Below are 7,977 nucleotides of genomic sequence, written 5' to 3'. Positions count from 1 at the left end.
TTTTTACATTAAAAAACACCTATGCTTGCTTTCGTCAATGTATAATCCATACGTTTTAGCACTCTTACACAAACAATTCTTGACTAAAACAGTTAAAACTTTGCATATATGTTGTTTAATGTATTGGCTACGACACGCTTTTTTTATTTTTGCTTAAAATTGTTTAGAAAACATTTTACGGTCTTTTGAACTTTTTACATTAAAAAACACCTATGCTTGCTTTCGTCAATGTATAATCCATACGTTTTAGCACTCTTACACAAACAATTCTTGACTAAAACAGTTAAAACTTTGCAAATATGTTGTTTAATGTATTGGCTACGATACGCTTTTTTTATTTTTGCTTAAAAATGTTTAGAAAAAATTTTACGGTCTTCTGAACTTTTTACATTAAAAAACACCTATGCTTGCTTTCGTCAATGTATAATCCATACGTTTTAGCACTCTTACACAAACAATTCTTGACTAAAACAGTTAAAACTTTGCAAATATGTTGTTTAATGTATTGGCTACGACACGCTTTTTTTATTTTTGCTTAAAATTGTTTAGAAAAAATTTTACAGTCTTCTGAACTTTTTACTAGTCAATGTATAATCCATACGTTTTAGCACTCTTACACAAACAATTCTTGACTAAAACAGTTAAAACTTTGCAAAAATGTTGTTTAATGTATTGGCTACGACAGGCTTTTTTTATTTTTGCTTAAAATTGTTTAGAAAAAATTTTACAGTCTTCTGAACTTTTTACATTAAAAAACACCTATGCATGCTTTCGTCAATGTATAATCCATACGTTTTAGCACTCTTACACAAACAATTCTTGACTAAAACAGTTAAAACTTTGCAAATATGTTGTTTAATGTATTGGCTACGACACGCTTTTTTTATTTTTGCTTAAAAATGTTTAGAAAAAATTTTACGGTCTTCTGAACTTTTTACATTAAAAAACACCTATGCTTGCTTTCGTCAATGTATAATCCATACGTTTTAGCACTCTTACACAAACAATTCTTGACTAAAACAGTTAAAACTTTGCAAATATGTTGTTTAATGTATTGGCTACGACACGCTTTTTTTATTTTTGCTTAAAATTGTTTAGAAAAAATTTTACAGTCTTCTGAACTTTTTACTAGTCAATGTATAATCCATACGTTTTAGCACTCTTACACAAACAATTCTTGACTAAAACAGTTAAAACTTTGCAAAAATTTTGTTTAATGTATTGGCTACGACAGGCTTTTTTTATTTTTGCTTAAAATTGTTTAGAAAAAATTTTACAGTCTTCTGAACTTTTTACATTAAAAAACACCTATGCATGCTTTCGTCAATGTATAATCCATACGTTTTAGCACTCTTACACAAACAATTCTTGACTAAAACAGTTAAAACTTTGCAAATATGTTGTTTAATGTATTGGCTACGACACGCTTTTTTTATTTTTGCTTAAAATTGTTTAAAAAAAATTTTACGGTCTTCTGAACTTTTTACATTAAAAACACCTATGCTTGCTTTCGTCAATGTATAATCAATACGTTTAAGCACTCTTACACAAACAATTCTTGACTAAAACAGTTAAAACTTTGCAAATATGTTGTTTAATGTATTGGCTACGACACGCTTTTTTTATTTTTGCTTAAAATTGTTTAGAAAAAATTTTACAGTCTTCTGAACTTTTTACATTAAAAAACACCTATGCTTGCTTTCGTCAATGTATAATCCATAGGTTTTAGCACTCTTACACAAACAATTCCTGACTAAAACAGTTAAAATTTTGCAAATATGTTGTTTAATGTATTGGCGACGACACGCTTTTTTTATTTTTGCTTAAAATTGTTTTGAAAAAATTTTACGGTCTTTTGAACTTTTTACATGAAAAAACACCTATGCTTGCTTTCGTCAATGTATAATCCATACGTTTTAGCACTCTTACACAAACAATTCTTGACTAAAACAGTTAAAACTTACAAATATGTTGTTTAATGTATTGGCTACGACACGCTTTTTTTATTTTTGCTTAAAATTGTTTAGAAAAAATTTTACAGTCTTCTGAACTTTTTACTAGTCAATGTATAATCCATACGTTTTAGCACTCTTACACAAACAATTCTTGACTAAAACAGTTAAAACTTTGCAAATATATTGTTTAATGTATTGGCTACGACACGCTTTTTTTATTTTTGCTTAAAGTTGTTTAGAAAAAATTTTACAGTCTTCTGAACTTTTTACATTAAAAAACAACTATGCTTGCTTTCGTCAATGTATAATCCATACGTTTTAGCACTCTTACACAAACAATTCTTGACTAAAACAGTTAAAACTTTGCAAATATGTTGTTTAATGTATTGGCTACGACACGCTTTTTTTATTTTTGCTTAAAATTGTTTAGAAAAAATTTTACAGTCTTCTGAACTCTTTACTAGTCAATGTATAATATATACGTTTTAGCACTCTTACACAAACAATTCTTGACTAAAACAGTTAAAACTTTGCAAATATGTTGTTTAATGTATTGGCTACGACACGCTTTTTTTATTTTTGCTTAAAATTGTTTAGAAAAAATTTAACGGTCTTTTGAACTTTTTACATTAAAAAACACCTATGCTTGCTTTCGTCAATGTATAATCCATACGTTTTAGCACTCTTACACAAACAATTCTTGACTAAAACAGTTAAAACTTTGCATATATGTTGTTTAATGTATTGGCTACGACACGCTTTTTTTATTTTTGCTTAAAATTGTTTAGAAAACATTTTACGGTCTTTTGAACTTTTTACATTAAAAAACACCTATGCTTGCTTTCGTCAATGTATAATCCATACGTTTTAGCACTCTTACACAAACAATTCTTGACTAAAACAGTTAAAACTTTGCATATATGTTGTTTAATGTATTGGCTACGACACGCTTTTTTTATTTTTGCTTAAAAATGTTTAGAAAAAATTTTACAGTCTTCTGAACTTTTTACTAGTCAATGTATAATCCATACGTTTTAGCACTCTTACACAAACAATTCTTGTTTAAAACAGTTCTAACTTTGCAAATATGTTGTTTAATGTATTGGCTACGACACGCTTTTTTTTATTTTCGCTTAAAATTGTTTAGAAAAAATTTTACAGTCTTCTGAACTTTTTACATTAAAATACACCTATGCTTGCTTTCGTCAATGTATAATCCATACGTTTTAGCACTCTTACACAAACAATTCTTGACTAAAACAGTTAAAACTTTGCAAATATGTTGTTTAATGTATTGGCTACGACACGCTTTTTTTATTTTTGCTTAAAATTGTTTAGAAAAAATTTTACGGTCTTCTGAACTTTTTACATTAAAAACACCTATGCTTGCTTTCGTCAATGTATAATCCATACGTTTTAGCACTCTTACACAAACAATTCTTGACTAAAACAGTTAAAACTTTGCAAATATGTTGTTTAATGTATTGGCTGGACACGCTTTTTTTATTTTTGCTTAAAATTGTTTAGAAAAATTTTTACAGTCTTCTGAACTTTTTTTTAGTCAATGTATAATCCATACGTTTTAGCACTCTTACACAAACAATTCTTGACTAAAACAGTTAAATTTTTGCAAATATGTTGTTTAATGTATTAGCTACGACACATTTTTTTTATTTTTGCTTAAAATTGTTTAGAAAAAATTTTACAGTCTTCTGAACTTTTTACATTAAAAAACACCTATGCTTGCTTTCGTCAATGTATAATCCATACGTTTTAGAACTCTTACACAAACAATTCTTGACTAAAACAGTTAAAACTTTGCAAATATGTTGTTTAATGTATTGGCTACGACACGCTTTTTTTTTTTTTTCTTAAAATTGTTTAGAAAAAATTTTACGGTCTTCTGAACTTTTTACATTAAAAAACACCTATGCTTGCTTTCGTCAATGTATAATCCATACGTTTTAGCACTCTTACACAAACAATTCTTGACTAAAACAGTTAAAACTTTGCAAATATGTTGTTTAATGTATTGGCTACGACACCCTTTTTTTATTTTTGCTTAAAATTGTTTAGAAAAAATTTTACACTCTTCTGAACTTTTTACTAGTCAATGTATAATCCATACGTTTTAGCACTCTTACACAAACAATTCTTGACTAAAACAGTTAAAACTTTGCAAATATGTTGTTTAATGTATTGGCTACGACACGCTTTTTTTATTTTTGCTTAAAATTGTTTAGAAAAAATTTTACAGTCTTCTGAACTTTTTACATTAAAAAACACCTATGCTTGCTTTCGTCAATGTATAATCCATACGTTTTAGCACTCTTACACAAACAATTCTTGACTAAAACAGTTAAAACTTTGCAAATATGTTGTTTAATGTATTGGCTACGACACCCTTTTTTTATTTTTGCTTAAAAATGTTTAGAAAAAATTTTACAGTCTTCTGAACTCTTTACTAGTCAATGTATAATATATACGTTTTAGCACTCTTACACAAACAATTCTTGACTAAAACAGTTAAAACTTTGCAAATATGTTGTTTAATGTATTGGCTACGACACGCTTTTTTTATTTTTGCTTAAAATTGTTTAGAAAAAATTTTACAGTCTTCTGAACTTTTTACATTAAAAAACACCTATGCTTGCTTTCGTTAATGTATAATCCATACGTTTTAGCACTCTTACACAAACAATTCTTGACTAAAACAGTTAAAACTTTGCAAATATGTTGTTTAATGTATTGGCTACGACACGCTTTTTTTATTTTTGCTTAAAATTGTTTAGAAAAAATTTTACAGTCTTCTAAACTCTTTACTAGTCAATGTATAATATATACGTTTTAGCACTCTTACACAAACAATTCTTGACTCAAACAGTTAAAACTTTGCAAATATGTTGTTTAATGTATTGGCTACGACACGCTTTTTTTATTTTTGCTTAAAATTGTTTAGAAAAAATTTTACAGTCTTCAGAACTTTTTACTAGTCAATGTATAATCCATACGTTTTAGCACTCTTACACAAACAATTCTTGACTAAAACAGTTAAAACTTTGCAAATATGTTGTTTAATGTATTGGCTACGACACGCTTTTTTTATTTTTGCTTGAAATTGTTTAGAAAAAATTTTACAGTCTTCCGAACTTTTTACATTAAAAAACACCTAAGCATGCTTTCGTCAATGTATAATCCATACGTTTTAGCACTCTTACACAAACAATTCTTGACTAAAACAGTTAAATTTTTGCAAATATGTTGTTTAATGTATTGGCTACGACACATTTTTTTATTTTGCTTAAAATTGTTTAGAAAAAATTTTACAGTCTTCTGAACTTTTTACATTAAAAAACACCTATGCTTGCTTTCGTCAATGTATAATCCATACGTTTTAGCACTCTTACACAAACAATTCTTGACTCAAACAGTTAAAACTTTGCAAATATGTTGTTTAATGTATTGGCTACGACACGCTTTTTTTATTTTTGCTTAAAATTGTTTAGAAAAAATTTTACGGTCTTCTGAACTTTTTACATTAAAAACACCTATGCTTGCTTTCGTCAATGTATAATCCATACGTTTTAGCACTCTTACACAAACAATTCTTGACTAAAACAGTTAAAACTTTGCAAATATGTTGTTTAATGTATTGGCTGGACACGCTTTTTTTATTTTTGCTTAAAATTGTTTAGAAAAATTTTTACAGTCTTCTGAACTTTTTTTTAGTCAATGTATAATCCATACGTTTTAGCACTCTTACACAAACAATTCTTGACTAAAACAGTTAAATTTTTGCAAATATGTTGTTTAATGTATTGGCTACGACACATTTTTTTTATTTTTGCTTAAAATTGTTTAGAAAAAATTTTACAGTCTTCTGAACTTTTTACATTAAAAAACACCTATGCTTGCTTTCGTCAATGTATAATCCATACGTTTTAGAACTCTTACACAAACAATTCTTGACTAAAACAGTTAAAACTTTGCAAATATGTTGTTTAATGTATTGGCTACGACACGCTTTTTTTATTTTTTCTTAAAATTGTTTAGAAAAAATTTTACGGTCTTCTGAACTTTTTACATTAAAAAACACCTATGCTTGCTTTCGTCAATGTATAATCCATACGTTTTAGCACTCTTACACAAACAATTCTTGACTAAAACAGTTAAAACTTTGCAAATATGTTGTTTAATGTATTGGCTACGACACCCTTTTTTTATTTTTGCTTAAAATTGTTTAGAAAAAATTTTACACTCTTCTGAACTTTTTACTAGTCAATGTATAATCCATACGTTTTAGCACTCTTACACAAACAATTCTTGACTAAAACAGTTAAAACTTTGCAAATATGTTGTTTAATGTATTGGCTACGATACGCTTTTTTTATTTTTGCTTAAAATTGTTTAGAAAAAATTTTACAGTCTTCTGAACTTTTTACATTAAAAAACACCTATGCTTGCTTTCGTCAATGTATAATCCATACGTTTTAGCACTCTTACACAAACAATTCTTGACTAAAACAGTTAAAACTTTGCAAATATGTTGTTTAATGTATTGGCTACGACACCCTTTTTTTATTTTTGCTTAAAAATGTTTAGAAAAAATTTTACAGTCTTCTGAACTCTTTACTAGTCAATGTATAATATATACGTTTTAGCACTCTTACACAAACAATTCTTGACTAAAACAGTTAAAACTTTGCAAATATGTTGTTTAATGTATTGGCTACGACACGCTTTTTTTATTTTTGCTTAAAATTGTTTAGAAAAAATTTTACAGTCTTCTGAACTTTTTACATTAAAAAACACCTATGCTTGCTTTCGTTAATGTATAATCCATACGTTTTAGCACTCTTACACAAACAATTCTTGACTAAAACAGTTAAAACTTTGCAAATATGTTGTTTAATGTATTGGCTACGACACCCTTTTTTTATTTTTGCTTAAAATTGTTTAGAAAAAATTTTACACTCTTCTGAACTTTTTACTAGTCAATGTATAATCCATACGTTTTAGCACTCTTACACAAACAATTCTTGACTAAAACAGTTAAATTTTTGCAAATATGTTGTTTAATGTATTGGCTACGACACATTTTTTTATTTTGCTTAAAATTGTTTAGAAAAAATTTTACAGTCTTCTGAACTTTTTACATTAAAAAACACCTATGCTTGCTTTCGTCAATGTATAATCCATACGTTTTAGCACTCTTACACAAACAATTCTTGACTCAAACAGTTAAAACTTTGCAAATATGTTGTTTAATGTATTGGCTACGACACGCTTTTTTTATTTTTGCTTAAAATTGTTTAGAAAAACTTTTACAGTCTTCTGAACTTTTTACTAGTCAATGTATAATCCATACGTTTTAGCACTCTTACACAAACAATTCTTGACTAAAACAGTAAAAACTTTGCAAATATGTTGTTTAATGTATTGGCTACGACACGCTTTTTTTATTTTTGCTTAAAATTTTTAGAAAAAATTTTACAGTCTTCTGAACTTTTTACATTAAAAAACACCTATGCTTGCTTTCGTCAATGTATAATCCATACGTTTTAGCACTCTTACACAAACAATTCTTGACTAAAACAGTTAAAACTTTGCAAATATGTTGTTTAATGTATTGGCTACGACACCCTTTTTTTATTTTTGCTTAAAATTGTTTAGAAAAAATTTTACAGTCTACTGAACTTTTTACTAGTCAATGTATAATCCATACGTTTTAGCACTCTTACACAAACAATTCTTGACTAAAACAGTTAAAACTTTGCAAATATGTTGTTTAATGTATTGGCTACACCACGCTTTTTTTTTTTTTGCTTAAAATTGTTCAGAAAAAATTTTACAGTCTTCTGAACTTTTTACATTAAAAAACACCTATGCTTGCTTTCGTCAATGTATAATCCATGCGTTTTAGCACTCTTACACAAACAATTCTTGACTAAAGCAGTTAAAACTTTGCAAATATGTTGTTTAATGTATTGGCTACGACACGCTTTTTTTATTTTTGCTTAAA

Source organism: Thalia democratica, chromosome 1 (assembly GCF_965202585.1).
Source record: "Thalia democratica chromosome 1, ktThaDemo2.hap1.1, whole genome shotgun sequence".
Taxonomy (NCBI): Eukaryota; Metazoa; Chordata; class Thaliacea; order Salpida; family Salpidae; genus Thalia; species Thalia democratica.
The sequence above is the reverse complement of the archived record's forward strand: the minus strand, read 5'-3'. Positions refer to the sequence as shown.